At 36.1% G+C, this 24,345-nt stretch overlaps 1 pseudogene; it reads left to right on the top strand.

Annotated features, from left to right (window-relative positions):
• LOC127844834 (L-fucose kinase-like) overlaps positions 1-24,345 on the top strand; it is a 70,283-nt pseudogene that overhangs the window by 21,290 nt on the left and 24,648 nt on the right.

Raw genomic sequence — 24,345 nt, 5'->3', positions numbered from 1 at the left:
CCGGTTAAGTTTTGCGTTTAGGTCCACTTTTCTCAAAAAGTATCAATGCTATTGCATTCAAACTTGGTACGCTTACTTACTATCATGAGGGGATTGGGCAGGCAAAGTTGGATAACTCAGGCGTGCATTTTAACAGAATTATGTGCCCTTTATATACTTAGAAAATTGAAAATTTTGGTTAAGTTTTGTGTTTAGGTCAATTTTATTCCTTAAGCATCAAAGCTTTTGCTTTCATACTTGCAACACTTACTTACTATCATAAGGGGACTGTGCAGACAAAGTAATGTAACTCTGACTGGCATTTTGACAGAATTATGTGCCCTTTTTATACTTAGAAAATTGAAAATTTGGTTAAGTTTTGTGTTTAGGTCCACTTTATTCCTACAGTATCAAAGCTATTGCTTTCATACTTGCAACACTTATTAACTATCATAAGGGGACTGTGAAGGCAAAGTTATGTAACTCTGACTGGCATTTGGACGGAATTATGGGCCCTTTATACTTAGAAAATTGAAAATTTTGTTAAGTTTTGTGTTTTGGTCCACTTTACCCCTTAACTATCATAGATATTGCTTTCATACTTGGAACACTTTATTTATGATTAGATTTGATTGATACTTTGACAAAACTACTCTTACCTTACATACCACAATAGACTCCACCCAAACCATCCCCCATGCCCTCCCCCCCCCGAATCCCCCGTGCCCTCCCGAATCCCCCCTAATTTTTTTTTTTCAAGATCATCTCACAAATGACCACCACCACCTTCACACTATACTATACCCCCCCACCCCACCCCACCCCACCCCCCAAATTGTTTTTTTTTGAAACGGTTAAAAAACACAAATATTAATTTTTATTACTTTATGTTTGAAATACCGTCAAACCATAGCTCCCAAGAATAACCCCCCCCTCCCCCCCCCCCGAATTCTCCCCCCTAATTTTTTTTATTTTTTTTTATTAAGATCATCTCACAAATGACAACCACACCCTCACACTATACTATACCACCCCACCCCACCCCCCAAATTATTTTTTTTTGAAACGGTTAAAACACAAATATTATTTTTTATTATTTTATGATTGAAATACCGTCCAACCATCGCACCCAAGAATACCCCCCCACCCTCCACCCCTCCCCCGAATTCCCCCCCTTAATTTTTTTTTTTTAAGATCATCTCACAAATGACCACCACACCCTCACACTATACTATACCCCCCCCCAACCCCCGAATCCCCCCCCCCGAATCCCCCTCTTTTTTTTTTTTAAGATCATCTCACAAATGACCACCACACCCTCACACTATACTATACCCCCCCCCTGAATCCCCCCCCCCTAATTTTTTTTTTTTTTAGATCATCTCACAAATGACCACCACACCCTCACACTATACTATACCCCTCCCTACCCCATCCCCCCAATTTTTTTTTTGAAACGGTTAAAAAACACAAATATTTATTTTTATTATTTTATGTTTGAAATACCGTCCAACCATCGCACTCAAGAATACCCCCCCACCCCCCCTACCCCCCCCCCCCCCCGAATTCCCCCCCCTTAATTTTTTTAATTTTTTTTTAAGATCATCTTACAAATGACCACCACACCCTCACACTATACTATACCCCCACCCCACCCCCCCAATTTTTTTTTTTTTTTGAAACAGTTAAAAAACTCAAATATTTATTTTTATTATTTTATGATTGAAATACCGTCCAACCATCGAACCCAAGAATACCCCCCACCCCCCCCCTCCCCCCTCCCCCGAATTCCCCCCCTAATTTTTTTTTTTAAGATCATCTCACAAATGACCACCACACCCTCACACTATACCCCCCTCCCCACCCCACCCCCCCCCCAATTTTTTTTTTTTGAAACGGTTAAAAAACACAAATATTTATTTTTATTATTTTATGTTTGAAATACCGTCCAACCATCGCACCCAAGAATCCCCCCCCTCCCATCCCCCCCCCCTCCCGATTTTTTTTTTTTGCATTTTTTTCGCATTTTTGGAAGGTAATGTAATAAATGTCCACGCCCCCACACTATACACCCCTCTTCACTCCACCCCTCACTCCTTTGTGATTGAAAATGAGAGTCCCTTCACCTTTTAAAAGAAAATAGATGAGCGGTCTGCACCCGCAAGGCGGTGCTCTTGTTTTTTTTTAAGATCATCTCACAAATGACCACCACACCCTCAAACTATACCCCCCCCCACCCCTTCCCCCATTTTTTTTTGAAACGGTTAAAAAAACACAAATATTTATTTTTATTATTTTATGTTTGAAATACCGTCCAACCATCGCACCCAAGATGTGATTGAAATTGAGAGTCCCTTCACCTTTAAAAAGAAAATAGATGAGCGGTCTGCACCCGCAAGGCGGTGCTCTTGTTTGACTTGCTTGAATATTTTGTTATTTTTATGCCCCCCCTTCGAAGAAGAGGGGGTATATTGCTTTGCTCATGTCGGGCTGTCGGTCGGTCTGTCGGTCGGTCTGTCGGTCGGTCGGTCCGTCCACCAGGTGGTTGTCAGACGATAACTCAAGAATGCATACGCCTAGGATCATGAAACTTTATAGGTACATTGATCATGACTCGCAGATGACCCCTATTGATTTTGAGGTCACTAGGTTTTAAGGTCAAGGTCACGGTGACCAGAAATAGTAAAATGGTTTTTAAAAGATAACTCAAGAACGCATACGCCTAGGATCATGAAACTTAATGGGTAGATTGATCATGACTCGCAGATGACCCCTATTGATTTTGAGGTGACTAGGTCAAAGGTCAAGGTCACGGTGACCCGAAATAGTAAAATGGTTTCCGGATGATAACTCAAGAACGCATACGCCTAGGATCATGAAACTTCATGGGTAGATTGATCATGACTCGCAGATGACCCCTATTGATTTTGAGGTCACTAGGTCAAAGGTCAAGGTCACGGTGACCCAAAATAGTAAAATGGTTTTTGGATGATTACTCAAGAACGCATACGCCTAGGATCATGAAACTTCACAGGTAGATTGATCATGACTCGCAGATGACCCCTATTGATTTTGAGGTCACAAGGTCAAAGGTCAAGGTCACGGTGACCCGAAATAGTAAAATGATTTTCGGATGATAACTCAAGAACGCTTTTGCCTAGGATCATGACACTTCATAGGTACATTGATCGTGACTCACAGATGACCCCTATTTATTTTCAGGTCAGGCCAAAACAAAATAATGTTGTGGTTCAGGTTACGGGCCAAAAAAAATAGGGTAGATAGGTAGGAAAAACATTTTATTTTTTTATTTTATTTTATTTTGTTGAACGGCTTTTTTCCAATACATACATAGGCAATCTAGCACAAAAACCATTTTAACTGATGATAAGGATGAATGGTCAATTCATGGCTTCAACTTGGCTGTAGCCATGCAGACATTTTATCCATATCAAAAACAAACTTCAGAAAACTTTTTTATATAGAGAAAAAAACTGTAAACTTTGGTGGAAAAAACCCCGATAACACTTTGAAGAACATGGCTAAATCACTAAGGCTTACACCTGTTTGATAGTCATAACCTCATCAACAGAAAAAACAAATATAACTAGAACAAGCTCTCTCTTCAGCAGTACTTCTGGCAAGAAATAAAAGTATATACATGTACACATTTATTAAAACTAGAACAAGCTCTATCCGACATGCTGAATTTAAAACTATCCGGTTTAAAAACAGGATATAAAACAAAAACACAAATTTTCAATTCCCCCTACTAAGTCTAGACTTTACACACAAAAATTGAGCATAGGTTCCCCTAGCCTAGGCATTTCTTGAAAAAATTATGCTTAGTTTCTTTTAGCCTTGGCATGGGTGGATTTTCAATAGAAGCAGGGACAAGAGAAGTACTGTTTAAATTTATGGAATTTGTCGAGAGTTTTGGCCTTGGGTGTTTCATTTATCCTAATGAAAACACCGCCACTCCTGTGCAGAAATGTTAATATATATGTAAATAGACTTACCTCAAGATGTGTACATATACAAAAACAACCACCTTTTCAATGCAGTTTTCAGTGAAAAAAATCACTGTTTTACCCCACCCACCATGAAAAACATACCGTTAGTCGCGGCAAAAGACACCTCAAGAAACCTATCTTGGTGACATCTCAAGATAGATTCGATTTTGTTAAAAAAAAAAATTATTATTTTTTTTTTTAGATTGTATTTTGAATAAAATGTTGTAGGGTCGCAGTAAAATAATAGGCTTGGTCGGGTAACCGTAACCACACCATTATTTTGTTTTGGCCTCACTAGGTCAAAGGTCGTCACAGTGACAAAAAACGTATTCACACAATGGCTGCCACTACAACGGACAGCCCATATGGGGGGCATGCATGTTTTACAAACAGCCCTTGTTGTGTTTAGATCAACTTTACTTCTGAAGTATCAAGGCTATTGCTTTCAAACTTTAAATACTTTCTTAATAGCATGAGGGTACTGTACCTTACAAGTTGAATTTGACCTTTGAATGACCTTGACTCTCAAGATCAAATTATTAAATTTTGCTTAAATTGCCATAACTTCTTTATTTATGATCAGATTTGATTCATACTTTGACAAAACAACACTTACCTGACATTACACAATGGATTCCACTCAAACCATCCCCCATGCCCCACCTCAGAATCCTCTCTCAGCCCCTGTAATTTTTTTCCCCATTTTTTTCCTTATTTATTTTAAAGATCATCCAATACATGACCACACACCCCTATACTTTATCCCCCTCTCAACCCCCGACCCCTTCTCCCCCCAAACAATTTTTTTAAACATGATTAAAAAAAACAAATATTTATTAGTATTATTTTATTTTTGAAAGACTGTAAAAAAATATATTTTTTCTTTTTTTTAATCTTTTTTTTTAAAGATAATGTAATGAATGACCACACACCCACACTATACACCCCTCTCCACCTACACCCCTCCCCCTTTTGAAGTATTGAGTTAGATCCCTTCACCTTTAAAAAGAAAATAAGATGAGCGGTCTGCACCAGTTAGGTGGTGCTCTTGTTTAACCCTTTACCACGAAGACATGTGTCCAATAAAATAAAAGACCTTTCTTACAATATTCAAATTTTAAAGGCTTCATTTCCAACCTCTAAGGTACTAATGAGCAGCAAACAGCATAAAACCTTAACAGCCTACTAGTTACACGCAGGCTAATCTGGTTTTACGCTGGTTTTATATTGCTTTTGAGTTGTAAAGGGTTAAGAAGGGCACTCTCTCCAACAAAAAAGAAACCATTTTTTTGCATCTGTTAACATATTTGTGAAATCAACATTTGTAACCCAAATGAACATGACAAAACATGACATAATATTTAACCCTGAAGATTATGTTTTGGTAGGTTTTGCTGATTAGTTTTAGAATTTGGCACAAAAACAAGTCAAACTGTCCAATTTTGTGTCTCATAATCTGTCCATTAATTGTGTCTGAAATCCAATGTTATCTGACCATGCGTGTTAAGTCAATCAATATATTTATCTATGAATCCATCATTCACAGTTTTTTCATAATGGACAGATTAGTAGCCTGTGTAAATATTTAAATAAAATCAAAGACCCAATCAAAATAAATCATGACTTCTTTGTTATCAAGGCATGGGAAGGTTGTCATGTTTTGAAAACAAACTTTCCATTAGTTGAGGTCAGGTCATCATATGGGCTGAAATGGGTACAAGCCAGATTGTTCTGTATTTTAGATAAAAACTTCTGAACAATGGGGTGTTTTTCCACACCTGTGATAAATCCTGACCTTTCATCTGTTCTAACTTTTGTCCATCTTGTCATTACTTCATATTTGCTAATTCATTAGAGTCTCAAAGTAAATCAGGGCTTTATGCATGTGTGTAAAGTATCATCCCAGACTAGCCTGTGATCCCAGACTAGCCTGTGAAATCTGCTGGGCTTTATGCATGTGTGTAAAATATCATCCCAGACTAGCCTGTGATCCCAGACTAGCCTGTGAAATCTGCTGGGCTTTATGCATGTGTGTAAAGTATCATCCCAGACTAGCCTGTGATCCCAGACTAGCCTGTGAAATCTGCTGGGCTTTATGCATGTGTGTAAAATATCATCCCAGACTAGCCTGTGATCCCAGACTAGCCTGTGAAATCTGCTGGGCTTTATGCATGTGTGTAAAGTATTATCACAGACTAGCCTGTGATCCCAAACTAGCCTGTGAAATCTGCTGGGCGTCATGCATGTGTGTAAAGTGTCATCCCAGACTAGCTTGTGAAATCTGTGTGTAAAGTGTCATCCCAGACTACCGGTAGCCTGTGAAATCTATGTGTAAAGTGTCATCCCAGACTACCGGTAGCCTGTGAAATCTGTGTAAAGTGTCATCCCAGACTGCCGGTAGCCTGTGAAATCTGTGTGTAAAGTGTCATCCCAGACTACTGGTAGCCTGTGAAATCTGTGTGTAAAGTGTCATCCCAGACTACCGGTAGCCTGTGAAATCTGTGTGTGAAGTGTCATCCCAGACTACCGGTAGCATGTGAAATCTGTGTGTAAAGTATCATCCCAGACTAGCCTGTGAAATCTGTGTGTAAAGTATCATCCCAGACTAGCCTGTGAAATCTGCTGGGCTTTATGCATGTGTGTAAAGTATCATCACAGACTAGCCTGTGATCCCAGACTAGCCTGTGAAATCTGCTGGGCTTTATGCATGTGTGTAAAGTATCATCCAAGACTAGCCTGTGATCCCAGACTAGCCTGTGAAATCTGCTGGGATTTATGCGTGTGTAAAGTGTCATCCAAGACTAGCCTGTGATCCCAGACTAGCCTGTGAAATCTGCTGGGCTTTATGCATGTGTATAAAGTGTCATACCAGACTAGCCTGTGTGGGCTTTATGCATGTGTGTAAAGTGTCATCCCAGACTAGCCTGTGATCCCAGACTAGCCTGTGATCCCAGACTAGCCTGCTTTCATGGAATTGTTACATTTAAAAGAAAGTCTATTCTCAACGAAAATCAAGTATAGATGGAAAGTGTTGTCCCTGATAAGCCTGTTCTGTATTGACTGCACAGGCTAATCTGGGATGACACTTTACACACATACATTAAGCCCAGTTTTCCCCAGAACAAGGCTCAAGGTATCTGACATATCTGACTAAGTAGCTACATTTATAAGACTTCACAATCCTTGAAATGGATATTCTTGTTAATATGCTGTTATAAATTTTTTCCATAGTATTAGAATACACACATACACATTAAGTGAAACTTAAGCTGCACCAAAAACTTTGATATTGCAATGCAGTCTTTTTTTATTGCAAGAATCCAATTGTCTAACAGTGAGACACAAAACAAATGCACTACCATGCAAGTTTAAGATTTATTTTGACATCTAGCTTTTGGCGTGTATATTGACATATGTTTATTTTTTTAATTTTTTTTCAGGGATTTGTTGAAGATATTTTATATAAGGAGACTATAGAGAACCTGGAAGCTTGTGAGAGGCAGGATGGAACAGTCCCCATGGTAGTTATTGTAGCTTGTGAGAGGCAGGATGGAACAGTCCCCATGGTAGTTATTGTAGCTTGTGAAAGGCAGGATGGAACAGTCCCCATGGTAGTTATTGTATTTTTGAAAATACCCCACAGCCTGGCAACCCTATGTGTGTGTTGATTGGGCATGACAGTTTTTAAATAAGCCTTGGAAAATTGGTTTAATGCATGTGACTAAAGTGTCTGCCAAGATTAGCCTGTCCACAGGACAAAGCTTTTCATTTAAAGTGGATTTTTGTTTAGAAGAGACTTCATTTAAACAAAGAATTCCAAAAAAAGAAGACATTGGGGTCCCTGATCAGGCTGTGCATTTTGTACAGGTTTTCTTGGACAATTCTTTACGCACATGCATTAAGCCCCATTTTCCCATGTCAAGGCTCATATGTTCTATCCCTTAATACTGCTGATGTATGGCAGTTGTCAATTTATGTTCTATCTCTTCATACCGCTGATGTATGGCAGTTGTCAATTTATGTTCTATCTCTTCATACTGCTGATGTATGGCAGTTGTCAATTTATGTTCTATCTCTTCATACCGCTGATGTAACCAAGTTATCAGATTGGCTGTTTATGTTCTAGCTCTTCATACCGCTGATGTAACGAAGTTGTCAGTTGGCTGTTTATGTTCTATCTCTTCATACCGCTGATGTATGGCAGTTGTCAATTTATGTTCTATCCCTTAATACTGCTGATGTATGGCAGTTGTCAATTTATGTTCTATCTCTTCATACCGCTGATGTATGGCAGTTGTCAACTTATGTTCTCTCCCTTAATACTGCTGATGTATGGCAGTTGTCAATTTATGTTCTATCTCTTCATACCGCTGATGTAACCAAGTTGTCAGATTGGCTGTTTATGTTCTAACTCTTCATCCGCTGATGTAACAAAGTTGTCAGTTGGCTGTTTATGTTCTATCTCTTCATACTGCTGATGTAACGAAGTTGTCAGTTGGCTGTTTATGTTCTATCTCTTCATACTGCTGTTGTATGGCAGTTGTCAATTTATGTTCTATCTCTTCATACCACTGATGTAACCAAGTTGTCAGATTGGCTGTTTATGTTCTAACTCTTCATACCGCTGATGTAACGAAGTTGTCAGTTGGCTTTTTATGTTCTATCTCTTCATACCGCTGATGCAACGAAGTTGTTAATTGGCTGTTTATGTTCTATCTCTTCATTCCGCTGATGTAACGAAGTTGTTAGTTGGCTGTTTATGTTCTATCTCTTCATACCGCTGATGTAACGAAGTTGTTAGTTGGCTGTTTATGTTCTATCTCTTCTTACTGCTGATGTAACAAAGTTGTTAGTTGGCTGTTTATGTTCTTCCTCTTCATACCGCTGATGTAACGAAGTTGTTAGTTGGCTGTTTATGTTCTATCTCTTCATACCGCTGATGTAACGAAGTTGCAAGTTGGCTGTTATGTTCTATCTCTTAATACCCCTGATGTATGACAGTTGGCAGTAGGCTGTTTTTTGTAGTGGTTAACCACATAAACAACACAAGAGAAAAACTATGTAAGATTTATTTCTTCAGTTTCAATAGTTTCTCTATAATGAATGTATTGTGCATGTACACAGCATTTGTTTAAAGAAATAACTATGTTTAAACTAAATAAGACCTAGCTTGCCCATTTGAAATCATGCTTAGTTTAAGTGATCACAGTGAAATTTGTTTTCCACTTTAATGTTAATGCTCAATCATAGAAAATCTTCATGTCTATTTGCAACATACCTTATTTCATTTATTTCTTGCAAATTTAAATGTTGCAAAAGATATTGAAAATGCCCAATAATTTTGTTCTAGGTTTGCGGGCTGGTCTATTTCTCTGCAGCTGTATCTGAGGTCCTACTTTCCTTCTTCACCAAACCGCCCCTTTATGCCTGCACTTACTTTGGTGTTGACAGTGGGGAACCAACCATTAGGGTAGGTAGCCTTAGCCTTAGCAACATATTTAGGCTAGAATGCACTAAACACTAAAACAGGCAGGTATTCATGTTTGTTCATTTTTAAATGTTTAATTAGTACAGAAAATAAAATAAAGGCATGCTTTACCTATTTTATTGTGTTGATTACGAATTTATACTAAACTTTATACAGAATTTGATTTTGGTAGATGCAATCCTTTTTTGTGTAATTTTTAGTGAAACAAATGTGAACATATGAAATGACCTAAAAATTCCTTACAAATATCTTAAAAAATAGAAAGTGTAAAACATTATTGTACCCAAAAGAAAAACACAATTTTATGTCCAAATTTGCAAGTTTTTACAGTATATATGTTCTGTTACAATATTTAAAAAAAACTTTCTTACAGTAAACAACACAAATTTGAAAATACTCCTTTTTAAAGTAAAAAGATATTTGACAATTCTTTCTATTTATTTGTGCAAAACTTGATTGTTATTAATTGAGCCTCATTCCGGCAAACCTGGTCTTAATGCATGGGCGTGTCATCCAGGATTATACCTATGCAGTCTATGTAGATGAGAAGTTCCATAAAGTTGGAAAGTGTTGTTCCTAATTAGCTCTTGGGGATCACACAGGATAATGATACGAAACTTTACGCTCATGCCTTAGGCCCAGTTTCCACAGAACGAGACTCATTTTGTGCCTTACAGTTATCACTATTTTTTGACGTGATACTGCCGATGTGTTCGGGTGTAAAACGTCAAGACTTCCGGTCTGGTGCACGATGCGGCCTATACGGAAAACATGTTGCCCTTGGTGACATTAAGACCATGAGGGCTGCAAGAACTATCTTGTGGGACGATTTGAATAAATTTAGAATAAAAGCATGTGAGTACTAAACATTTAAACCCCGTTATGAGAAAAGTGGGGTTAATGCTTTCAACTTTTATGGAATTTTTTGTTTAAAGGAAGTCCCTTCTAAATATAAATACAGTCTTAGCAGAAAGTGTTGTCAATGCTTAGCCTGTGTTGACTGCACAGGCTTATCTGTGACAACTCTTTGTGCACATGGATTATGCCCAGTTTTCCCAGAAAGTGGCTTATTTGAAAACAGATTCTTTAAGATGGTGTCTGAGAAGCTTAAGTCTTCCTTCTCTTATGGTGAAACAGTAACTTAAAATAAGCATTAAGTTAAAAAAAAAAGTATTTTACTGTGATGTGTAGATAATGTAGAACAACTTTAAATGAACACAATTAAGAGAAAAAAATGTCATCATAAATTTGTGTGCAGAATTTCCATCTGAGCGGAAATATGACATTAGCTTAAACATAGTACCTGGTAAGTTATTCTGTTAAATATAGACGGCATCAGTATTCTTGCTATTTCCACGGCAATCATTGATCTTTTCATTGACAAGCAAAATTATACACATAAAACTTTTTTTCTTTCATGAGTGAATTGGTTTTAAATAATTTTATTTGAAAGCTATTCACTGAAAGGGCAACAAATCTTGGCAACTTTCCTATCAACTTGCAGCCATTCATATCCATAAGTTTGGTAGCGTGTTAAAGTTTGTGTGCTGAAGTAAATATCCAAGAAGACTGAAATGTTTGTTTTGAAATATCTATAAAAACGTAATAATGTAACAATTTTTTTTATTTTTTTTAGTTTGTTTTTCAATGACACTTAATCTTATTGAAGGACAATAAAAGTTACCAACAGACTTCAGATGATGCAATTATAAAGATGGCTGCATGGTCAGGGCTACATCTGGGCTTTAAAATAACAGCTAATGATGGTTCATTGAAAAAACACAAACAATTTAATAACAAGTTATAAACTTTAAAACAAAATTTAATTTGTCACTTTTGTGAACCGGGTCCAATGTTTGCACATAATTAAAAGAAAATGTTTAGTTTTTTTTTATCATTTGTCTTAAATGTGTTTTTAAGGGTTAATTACAGGTAGAATATAGTGAACAGTGTAATTTATCATTGCAAAAAATATAACAATCATCATCATGTTTAAGTTGTTGTTCCACTGTTTCCTGTGTTACTGACAGGTATGATTGAGGAAGGCACATGTTTGTTCCCATACACGGTCCAGGAACACAAGCGGAACATTCTAGACAGGATGATGGAGTCATTCTTCAGACAAACTGACCTTCAATGGTCCAACATTGTTCACTCCCATATCAAGATTAAGAATTTTGTATGACTGTTACAAAGCCGAACTTACATATAAATATCTTTGCCAAAATAATGTGTTTTTAAATGTGCATAAGAAATACTTTTTATTTTCAAACTATAGTTACACAAGAATTTAAAGTCATAATAATTAAATGACATTCCTTTACTTATATAAAATGCATGGTCTCTCCATTTTCCTTCTTAATGTAAAATAAAAGCATGATATACTTTGCTTTTGACCATTATTTAATTTAGATAATAAAATACTGCATGTATTGTGACATGTATTGTAAATGACATGCCCTTTGTCGCTCGACAAACATTTGTTGTCATGGAATCTTTTCTTCTATTTTTTTTGTTTTGAGTATGTAAGCCTTGTTCTGGGAAAATTGGCTTAGTTTTAACTGGTCTTAATGCATGTACTTTAAGTGTCGTCCCTGATTAGCTTGTGCAGTAAGCACAGGCTAATCAGGGACGGCAATTAATGCCTAAACTGGATTTTTGTTTAGATAAGACTTCAATAAACACAAAATTCAATAGGAGTAGAGAGTGTTGTCTCTGATTATCCTGTGCGGATTGCACAGACGAGAAAGGGACAACACTTTAGGCTCATGCATGATTGCACAGATCAGAAAGGGACAACACTTTAGATTGCACAGACCAGAAAGGGACAACATTTTAGATTGCACAGACCAGAAAGGGACAACACTTTAGGCTCATGCATGATTGCACAGACCAGAAAGGGACAACACTTTAGGCTCATGCATGATTGCACAGACCAGAAAGGGACAACCCTTTAGGCTCATGCTGCACAGACCAGAAAGGGACACCACTTTAGGCTTATGCATTAAGCCCAGAAAGGGACAACACTTTAGGCTCATGTGCGGATTGCACAGACCAGAAAGGGACAACACTTTCGGCTCATGGCATATTGCACAGACCAGAAAGGGACAACACTTTTGACTCATGCATTAAGCACAAACCAGAAAGGGACAACACTTTAGACTCATGCATTAAGCATAGACCAGAAAGGGACAACACTTGAGGCTCATGCAATAAGCCCTGCACAGACCAGAAAGGGACAACACTTTCATGCATTAAGCCCAGTTTGCACACACCAAAAAGGGACAACACTTTAGGCTCATGCATTAAGCCCAGAAAGGGACAACACTTTCATGCACGAAGCCCAGAAAGGGACAACACTTTCATGTATTAAGCCCAGAATGGGACAACATTTTCATGCATTAAGCCCAGAAAGGGACAACACTTTCATGCATTAAGCCCAGAAAGGGACAACACTTTCATGCATTAAGCCCAGAAAGGGTCAACACTCCCATGCATTAAGCCCAGAAAGGGAAACACTTTCATGCATTAAGCCCAGTTTTTCAAAGGGACAATACTTTCATGCATTAAGCTCAGAAAGGGACAACACTTTCATGTATTTAGTCCAGAAAGGGACAACCCTTTCATGCATTAAGCCCAGTTTTTCAAAGGGCAACACTTTCATGCATTAAGCCCAGTTTTTCAAAGGGACAACACTTTAGGCTCATGCATTAAGCCCAGTTTTTCCAGATCTAGGCTCAACTTATTTTATTGTGTTATGTTATAGTGTATTGCAACATTTGTGCTTGCAGAGTTTGGACAGAGTTGATGAGACCTCCATTGTGGTGAACAGTATATTTGGAGGAAGGTGTGAGTGTGGGGCCGAGAAGTGTGGTCACACATTCTCACATCCAGGGGCAGATAACCATTGGCAAGGACTCCTTTATATCTGGACTGGTTACCGGCCCTGAGGTAAACATGCACCTGACTGTCAAATATAACCTCTTTCTGGGGAAGCTGGGATTAATGCATGTGTGAAACTTGTCATCCAAGATCAACCTGTGCTTCTTGCACATTCTAATCCGGTATAGCAAATCTCTCTTTAGCTGGATTTTGCTAATAAGGAACTGCCTGTAAATGAAAATAAACAAGAAACACAGAAAATCTTGTGTCCTGATTAGACTGTGCAGACTGCACAGGCTAATCGGGGAAACACTTTACACTCATACTTAAAGAGCAGTATTCCAAGAAGAAGGCTCAATTTTTGTCTCGTTCTGATAAAACTGGGCATAATGCATGTGCGTAAAGTGCCGTCCCAGATTAGCCTGTGCAGTCCGCTTAAACTTGATTTTCCGTAAGAATGGACTTCCTTCAAACTAAAAATACCATAAGAGCGGAAAGTGTCGTCCCTGATTAGCCTGTGCGGACTGCACAGGCTAATCTGGGACGGCACTTCACGCACAAGCATTAAGCCCAGTTTTCTCAGAACAAGACACATTTGATGTCATCAATTTGCTGCGGCTGTAATTTTTTGGCTGGAAATGCTTTAAAGCTTTTTAAATTAACACTTTTTCTGTAACACAAAAATTCATGACTTGGTTTGCATGATGCAAATTTTGAAGGTTTTAATGCAGCAATCTACTTTCGGTTGTTGTCAGAGAGCATACGAGTCAAAAAATGATATTATGATGAAAAACACTGGTATTGTTCTTGCCTGTGTGTTCAACTGAATGTTTTTAAATTGCACTCCGAGAGATCGGGGCTAAATGCATGTGCGTAAAGAGTCGTCGCAGATTACCCTGTGCAGTCCGACTCTTTACGCCTAAACTGAATTTTTGTCAAGTAGAGCCTTCCTTTAAACAAAAAATACAATAAAAGCTGATAGTGTTATCCCTGATTAGCCTGTGTGGACTGCAAGCTGATAGTGTCGTCCCTGATTTGTTTGTGTTGACTGCACTAGCTAATCTGGGACCATGTTTAATGCATATGCATTAAACCCCCTTTTCACAGAGTTCGGTTTATTTGTTCCAGTTTCCAGACAAAGTGGAGTTTGTGGAGTCTATCATCCTGCAGTGCTACAACATTAACCTCCCTTTCCTTGGCAAGTCCATGTACCTGATGACCACACACGGCAGATTTGACAACATTGAGGTTAGGATAGGAGTTTGTAATATTCAGGAGAATCATGGTGTTATAGTTGTATTATTTTGTTGTTTGTTAATTCCAATGAAATAAGGCATCATCTTTTGTATCCCATGAACAATGATTGAAAACCTTCAACCGTGGTGGACTTTTGTTTGCTTTTATCCTGCCTCTGTTGTAAACATTGATCTAATAAAGAAGGGTCGAATAAACTAGTTGATCTCCGGCAGTACCTCACGTGACCGCGATCTAACCGTAAGTATGTATTCCTACGCGCCGATTAACATGTTCTAATATTTGACCTTTGAAATTTATTGGGACGCATCATGAATGTTATCGTTATATTATATATCATCCTATTTTTAGCTCACCTGATTGCTCAGGTGAGCTTTTGTGACCGGTCTTTGTCCATTGTCTGTCCGTCCATCTGTCCGTCGTCCACATTTGGTTTGTAAACACTCTAGAGGCCACATTTCTCGTCCGATCTTCATGACACTTGGTCAAAAGCTTTGTCCCAATGAAATCTCGGTCGAGTTCGAAACTGGGTTGTGTCGGGTCAAAAACTAGGTCACTAGGTAAAAAAAAGAACAAACTTGTAAACACTGTAGAAGTCACATTTTATGCCCAATCTTCATGTAACTTTGTCAAAATGTTTGTCTTAATGATATATTGGTTGAGTATAAAAGTGGTTCCGGTCCGTTGAAAAACATGGCCGCCAGTAGGCGGGGCAGTTTTCCCTTTTTGGCTATATAGAAACCTTTTAAACACTCTAGAAGTCACAATTTTTGCCCAATCATCATAAAAGTTGGTCAAAACATTGGTTTTATTGTTATCTCGGACGAGTTCGAAAATGGTCCAGATCGGTGAAAAAACATGGCCGCCAGTGGGCGGGGCATTTTTCTTTTTATGTATATAGTAAAAACATTTGAACACTCTAGAAGTCATATTTTTGGTCCAATTTTCATGAAATTTGGTCACAATGTTTGTCTTAATGATATGTTGGTTGATTTCAAAAGTGGTTCCGGTCCATTGAAAAATATGGCCGCCAGTAGGCGGGGCAGTTTTCCCTATTTGGCTTTAGAGTAACCTTGTAAACACTCTAGAAGTCACAATTTTTGCCCAATCATCATGAAAATCGGTCAAAACATTGGTTTTGTTGATATCTCGGACGAGTTCGAAAATGGTCCAGATCGATGAAAAAACATGGCGGCCAGTGGGCGGGGCATTTTTCTCTATATGTATATAGTGAAAACATGTGAACACTCTAGAAGTCACATTTTTGGCCCAATTTTCATGAAATTTGGTCAGAACATTTTTTTCCTTGATACGAGAATTGAGTCCAAAAATGGTTCCGGTCAGTTGAATAACATGGCTGCCGGGGGGGGGGGCAGTTTTCTTATATTTATATAGTAAAAAAAGCTTGTGAACCCTCTAGAAGTCACAGTATTTGCCCAATCATCATGAAACATGGTGAAATGATTTGTTTTATATATATCTCAGATGAGATCCCAAATGGTCCCGATTGGTAAAAAAACATGGCCGCAAGGGGGTGGGGCAGTTTTCCTTATGTGATTAGAGAGAAACCCTGTGATAGAACACTATAGAAATCACATTTTTTGCCTAATCATCTTGAAACATAGTCAATACATTGGTTTTATTGAATTCTCTGACAAGTTGGAAGATTGCTCAGATCGGTGAAACACACTTTTTAGCTCACTTGATGGCTCAGGAGAGGTTTTAGGATTGGTCTTTGTCCGCTGTCCGTCCGTTCACATTTAGTTTGTAAACACTATAGCATTCACATTTCTTAAGCATTCTTTATCAAAGTTGCTGAAAGATCTCGGTCAAGTTTGATAATGAGCAAAATCACATATTTATTGCCATAATTATTGCCCTTAGATTGTCCAAATTTTCATTATATTATACAAAATCCTTGTAAACACTCTAGAGGTCACACTTTTGTTTCAGATTTTATAGATCTTGGTCATAATATTTATTTTTGTTAGCAATTAAGTTTGATGTTGGTAAGGGGGGTCAACTCAAAATATAGGTAACCAGGTCAAATTTTACAAAAACAATAACACTCCATACGCCAGAGTTTTGGTTCAAATGATGAAACTTGACCAGGATGTTTGTCTGGACAAGATCTAGGTCAAGTTTGACATTTGGTAAATATTGAATGAACTGACTCTTCTCAGGTGAGCAAACTAGGGCCATCTTGGCCCTCTTGTTCTTCTTTAAAATATATTACCGAACCAGCTTTCCGTATTTATCATTTTCATTTACTTGCTTACGCAATTTATGACATATCCAGTGTGACGTCATTTCTCATACGAAACATACTATATAGTTTCTCTTATGATTTTAGGGACAACAATTTTGACGTGGTGGTTTTAACAGTATTTTTTAATATTTTTTAAAGCATCGAACGAATCATAAACGTATTTCGGATTGTGGGTTTGTCATTCATAATTGTTAACTTCGATAGGAATAAAGATAATTCGCTATGACAGGATTACGATTTTGTAAATTGGGTTTTGGGTCAGAGTGGTTAGCATTCGATACAAACGCTATAAAAAAAAGTGTGGTTTAAAATACATTTTGATAATAAAATAGAAAAACAGAAAATGGATTTTGACATAGGGATGGAAGAACATAAAATGGATGTGTATATCATTGTAACTTTATTGACGATGCTGCCAAGCATCATCTAAGTAATCATATCATGAAAAAATTCTTCACAATGGCAACCTATGTAAAAGACCGAGCCAGTCCGATTGGGATAGCTCGATTTTTCTAATCGGCATACCTCATTGATTATCATTGATAAAGGTATAGGAAGCACAGCTATAAATAAGACAGCATATTCTGGGAAAAGATTTAATAATAGTTTGAAAACGTTAATTTTAAATCAGTTATATTCAATCCATTATATGTTTATAGATCAATGAAACAACTATGCATTTTCTGTATTGTATTTGACATTTGTCGTGATTCAGTAAATAAATTGCGAATTAAATCGTGTATAATTAACTTTCAACGCGATCATGAGTGTAAAGAAAACGAATTATTTCCAACCTGCCATTTGTAAACGTTGTAGCGACTAAGGTATATAAACAGCATAATAGCCGTATCATATCTGTGATACTCGCTCGTCTGCGTGCTTTCTCATTTTGCATATTTAATAAACTTTTTAAACATAAATTACAGAGCAATATCAGTGCACTAACTATGTTTGACAATTCATTCGTTTGTTGGATATTGTTTGCTGTTTTAAACACATATTAGGTCACATCGCGGAGATTTAGTTAATCATACCATGTGTTCATGGGCAAACTCACGTATTCAAGTGCTCTTACGACTATGTGCTCATACCCACTTTCGATCGGGAATCATCATGAAATTATTGCCGTACTTAACGAACAAACATGCCTAAGCTTATTGAATTAGTGAAAAAGAAAAATCATCAAAAGAGAAAAAGTATATGTTCATGCACATGGGATTGTGAAATCACGTCCGTACACATAGCATCATTAACTTAGGAAAGGAAACAACGAAATATAAAGTTTGGTATGATATACTTGTGAAATTAAAGAGCATAGTGTAATTAAAGAGCATGTCAAGTTTTGAATTTATATGCTGAAACGTAATGTTATAACCCACAAACGTTTTACTGTAACACAGTTTTTTAAGATAAGAAAATACACGTCAAATACCTTTTTGAAGATATTTGATCGTGAATGTAACCCGCCTCCCAGTTTCGCTGAAAGGATCAAGTTCCCCACGGGTACTACTTCCCCGTACCCCCAATTTTTTTCAGTACCTTACATTTTTCGTACCCAATTTTTTTCGTACCCAATTTTTTTCGTACCCATTTTTTTTCGTACACAAGTTTTTGCTTGTAACCAATTTTTTTTTCGTACCCAATTTTTTTCCTACCCAAATTTTTTTCGTAACCAAATCTTTTTTCGTACTTCATATTTTTGGCACAATTTTGGTACCCAAAATTTTCGTACCCATTTTTTTCCTACCCAAAATTTTCGTACCCACATACACAATTGTGGTGATGTAGTCTTCAAAAGCATCGTCACACCAGTACTGTCAGTACTTTGATTGTTATAAGCACTGGATTAAAGTTGTCATTAAAATTTAGTTTTTGTTTTGCTTCTGCATTTTTTTTACCAAGAAAAATATCACATTATTGATTTGTTTTTTATTTCTTCTCATATTGGAAAGTATTAAAAGGAACAGTTTAAAGTGGAACTATTTTTTACGTGACACAATTCGGTAGTCAAGAATGTTGTGTACATGTAGGAGTCCCGTGAGATTAGTTATATTGTTATGTCAATTAATCATTTTTCTTTAAATGTGTCAACGGCATCAAGCAGGATAAATCAAATTCATGGTTGGTGCCAAGATAGAGAAAGTTTATCTGGTTTGGCCCAAAAAAGAAAAATAGGGCTTGCTAAAGCTAGCCCTATTTTCATTTGCTAAGCCACACCAGATAAACTCTCTCCATCTTGGCACCAACCATGTAGTCTCTATATATCCTTCAAATAAGGGATATAATTGAGGAAAGGAACTTTTCTAGCCTAGCTAACGTTCCAATCCTATAAAGTTAAGATGCTTGTAATTTATGTTGTAAAACCCATTCTGGAATAAATATCTTTAAACAAATTAAGGGATATAGTTAAGTATAGTTTTCAGATGGATGTGTTTCTAAGATGTTTGCAAAGTGCTACCTATTATAGAACTCTCATGATATGTCAGTTCATAATTGCCTCCATCATTTGTGACACATACCACTTCCACTTGAACTCATTTCTGTGATCCAAGTGTTTTTGTTGTGTGTTGGATTTTCGATTAGCAATTTGTTTTTGGAGTAAGTTTTTTTCAGGTCCAGATGCCAAGATGGAATAAGTTCTAGCAGATTTTGTAATAACCCCTGAATCAGTGATAGTTTGGATATTTCTTTGAAAAATATTGATGTAGAAGCTTACTTTAGGATGATGGAATTCTTGTGATCGGAAAACTTGCTTAATGCATGTGCGTAGAGTGTCGTCTCTGATAAGCCTGGGACAACAGTTTCCGCTTTTTTGTATTTTTTGTGTACCATTTTACCGTTTGTGTACCATTGTGCACTATTTGACTGCACAGGCTAATCTCGGACAGCACTTTACGTAGCGGACTGCACAGTCTAATCTGTGAAGATACTGAACGTAAACACATTCAGCCCAGCTTTCCCAGAATGAGACTTATGTTTCAATATCTTGTGAAACTCTGGATTAAGCATTTCAATATTGCTTATGTGTCAATATCTTGTGAAACTCTGGATTGGGTATTTCAATATTGCTTATGTTTCAATATCTTGTGAAACTCTGGATTGGGTATTTCAATATTGCTTATGTTTCAATATCTTGTGAAACTCTGGATTGAGTATTTCAATATTGCTTATGTTTCAATATCTTGTGAAACTCTGGATTGAGTATTTCAATATTGTTTATGTTCAATATCGGGTGAAACTCTGGATTGAGTATTTCAATATTGCTTATGTGTCAATATCTTGTGAAACTCTGGATTGAGTATTTCAATATTGCTTATGTTTCAATATCTTGTGAAACTCTGAATTGGGTATTTCAATATTGCTTATGTTTCAATATCTTGTGAAACTCTAGATTGAGTATTTCAATATTGCTTATGTGTCAATATCTTGTGAAACTCTGGATTGAGTATTTCAATATTGCTTATGTTTCAATATCTTGTGAAACTCTGGACTGAGTATTTCAATATTGTTTATGTTCAATATCGGGTGAAACTCTGGATTGAGTATTTCAATATTGCTTGTGTTTCAATATCTTGTGAAACTCTGGATTGAGTATTTCAATATTGCTTATGTTTCAATATCTTGTGAAACTCTGGATTGAGTATTTCAATATTGCTTATGTTTCAATATTGGGTGAAACTCTGGATTGAGTATTTCAATATTGCTTATGTTCCAATATCGGGTGAAACTCTGGACTGAGTATTTCAATATTGCTTTTGTTTCAATATCGGGTGAAACTCTGGACTGAGTATTTCAATATTGCTTATGTGTCAATATCTTGTGAAACTCTGGATTGGGTATTTCAATATTGCTTATGTTTCAATATCTTGTGAAACTCTGGATTGAGTATTTCAATATTGCTTGTGTTTCAATATCTTGTGAAACTCTGGATTGAGTATTTCAATATTGCTTATGTGTCAATATCTTGTGAAACTCTGGATTGAGTATTTCAATATTGCTTATGTTTCAATATCTTGTGAAACTCTGGATTGAGTATTTCAATATTGCTTATGTTTCAATATCTTGTGAAACTCTGGACTGAGTATTTCAATATTGTTTATGTTCAATATCGGGTGAAACTCTGGACTGAGTATTTCAATATTGCTTATGTTTCAATATCTTGTGAAACTCTGGATTGAGTATTTCAATATTGCTTATGTGTCAATATCTTGTGAAACTCTGGATTGAGTATTTCAATATTGCTTATGTTTCAATATCTTGTGAAACTCTGGATTGAGTATTTCAATATTGCTTATGTTTCAATATCTTGTGAAACTCTGGATTGAGTATTTCAATATTGCTTATGTTTCAATATCTTGTGAAACTCTGGACTGAGTATTTCAATATTGCTTATGTTTCAATATCAGGTGAAACTCTGGATTGAGTATTTCAATATTGCTTATGTTTCAATATCTTGTAAAACTCTGGATGGAGTATTTCAATATTGCTTATGTTTCAATATCAGGTGAAACTCTGGACTGAGTATTTCAATATTGCTTATGTTTCAATATCTTGTGAAACTCTGGACTGAGTATTTCAATATTGCTTATGTTTCAATATCTTGTGAAACTCTGGACTGAGTATTTCAATATTGCTTATTTTTCAATATCTTGTGAAACTCTGGATTGAGTATTTCAATATTGCTTATGTTTCAATATCTTGTGAAACTCTGGATTGAGTATTTCAATATTGCTTATGTTTCAATATCGGGTGAAACTTTGGATCGAGTATTTCAATATTGCTTATGTTTCAATATCAGGTGAAACTCTGGATTGGGTATTTCAATATTGCTTATGTTTCAATATCTTGTGAAACTCTGGATTGAGTATTTCAATATTGCTTATGTTTCAATATCTTGTGAAACTCTGGATTGAGTATTTCAATATTGTTTATGTTCAATATCGGGTGAAACTCTGGATTGAGTATTTCAATATTGCTTATGTGTCAATATCTTGTGAAACTCTGGATTGAGTATTTCAATATTGCTTATGTTTCAATATCTTGTGAAACTCTGGATTGGGTATTTCAATATTGCTTATGTTTCAATATCTTGTGAAACTCTGGATTGAGTATTTCAATATTGCTTATGTTTCAATATCTTGTGAAACTCTGGATTGAGTATTTCAATATTGCTTATGTTTCAATATCTTGTGAAACTCTGGACTGAGTATTTCAATATTGTTTATGTTCAATATCGGGTGAAACTCTGGATTGAGTATTTCAATATTGCTTGTGTTTCAATATCTTGTGAAACTCTGGATTGAGTATTTCAATATTGCTTATGTTTCAATATCTTGTGAAACTCTGGATTGAGTATTTCAATATTGCTTATGTTTCAATATTGGGTGAAACTCTGGATTGAGTATTTCAATATTGCTTATGTTCCAATATCGGGTGAAACTCTGGACTGAGTATTTCAATATTGCTTTTGTTTCAATATCGGGTGAAACTCTGGACTGAGTATTTCAATATTGCTTATGTGTCAATATCTTGTGAAACTCTGGATTGAGTATTTCAATATTGCTTATGTTTCAATATCTTGTGAAACTCTGGACTGAGTATTTTAATATTGCTTATGTTTCAATATCTTGTGAAACTCTGGATTGAGTATTTCAATATTGCTTATGTTTCAATATCTTGTGAAACTCTGGACTGAGTATTTCAATATTGCTTATGTTTCAATATCGGGTGAAACCCTGGACTGCGTATTTCAATATTGCTTATGTTTCAATATCTTGTGAAACTCTGGACTGAGTATTTCAATATTGCTTATGTTTCAATATCAGGTGAAACTCTGGATTGGGTATTTCAATATTGCTTATGTGTCAATATCTTGTGAAACTCTGGATTGAGTATTTCAATATTGCTTATGTTTCAATATCTTGTGAAACTCTGGATTGAGTATTTCAATATTGCTTATGTTTCAATATCTTGTGAAACTCTGGATTGAGTATTTCAATATTGCTTATGTTTCAATATCTTGTGAAACTCTGGACTGAGTATTTCAATATTGCTTATGTTTCAATATCAGGTGAAACTCTGAATTGAGTATTTCAATATTGCTTATGTTTCAATATCTTGTAAAACTCTGGATTGAGTATTTCAATATTGCTTATGTTTCAATATCAGGTGAAACTCTGGACTGAGTATTTCAATATTGCTTATGTTTCAATATCTTGTGAAACTCTGGACTGAGTATTTCAATATTGCTTATGTTTCAATATCTTGTGAAACTCTGGACTGAGTATTTCAATATTGCTTATTTTTCAATATCTTGTGAAACTCTGGATTGAGTATTTCAATATTGCTTATGTTTCAATATCTTGTGAAACTCTGGATTGAGTATTTCAATATTGCTTATGTTTCAATATCGGGTGAAACTTTGAATCGAGTATTTCAATATTGCTTATGTTTCAATATCAGGTGAAACTCTGGACTGAGTATTTCAATATTGCTTATGTTTCAATATCTTGTGAAACTCTGGATTGAGTATTTCAATATTGCTTATGTTTCAATATCAGGTGAAACTCTGGACTGAGTATTTCAATATTGCTTATGTTTCAATATCTTGTGAAACTCTAGACTGAGTATTTTAATATTGCTTATGTTTCAATATCTTGTGAAACTCTGGACTGAGTATTTCAATATTGCTTATGTTTCAATATCTTGTGAAACTCTGGACTGAGTATTTCAATATTGTTTATGTTCAATATCGGGTGAAACTCTGGATTGAGTATTTCAATATTGCTTGTGTTTCAATATCTTGTGAAACTCTGGATTGAGTATTTCAATATTGCTTATGTTTCAATATCTTGTGAAACTCTGGATTGAGTATTTCAATATTGCTTATGTTTCAATATTGGGTGAAACTCTGGATTGAGTATTTCAATATTGCTTATGTTCCAATATCGGGTGAAACTCTGGACTGAGTATTTCAATATTGCTTTTGTTTCAATATCGGGTGAAACTCTGGACTGAGTATTTCAATATTGCTTATGTGTCAATATCTTGTGAAACTCTGGATTGGGTATTTCAATATTGCTTATGTGTCAATATCTTGTGAAACTCTGGATTGAGTATTTCAATATTGCTTATGTTTCAATATCTTGTGAAACTCTGGATTGAGTATTTCAATATTGCTTATGTTTCAATATCTTGTGAAACTCTGGATTGAGTATTTCAATATTGCTTATGTTTCAATATCTTGTGAAACTCTGGACTGAGTATTTCAATATTGCTTATGTTTCAATATCAGGTGAAACTCTGGATTGAGTATTTCAATATTGCTTATGTTTCAATATCTTGTAAAACTCTGGATTGAGTATTTCAATATTGCTTATGTTTCAATATCAGGTGAAACTCTGGACTGAGTATTTCAATATTGCTTATGTTTCAATATCTTGTGAAACTCTGGACTGAGT

This window comes from Dreissena polymorpha, chromosome 9, assembly GCF_020536995.1.
Source record: "Dreissena polymorpha isolate Duluth1 chromosome 9, UMN_Dpol_1.0, whole genome shotgun sequence".
In the NCBI taxonomy this organism is placed as follows: domain Eukaryota; kingdom Metazoa; phylum Mollusca; class Bivalvia; order Myida; family Dreissenidae; genus Dreissena; species Dreissena polymorpha.
This window is presented reverse-complemented; position numbering and strand designations above follow the sequence as displayed.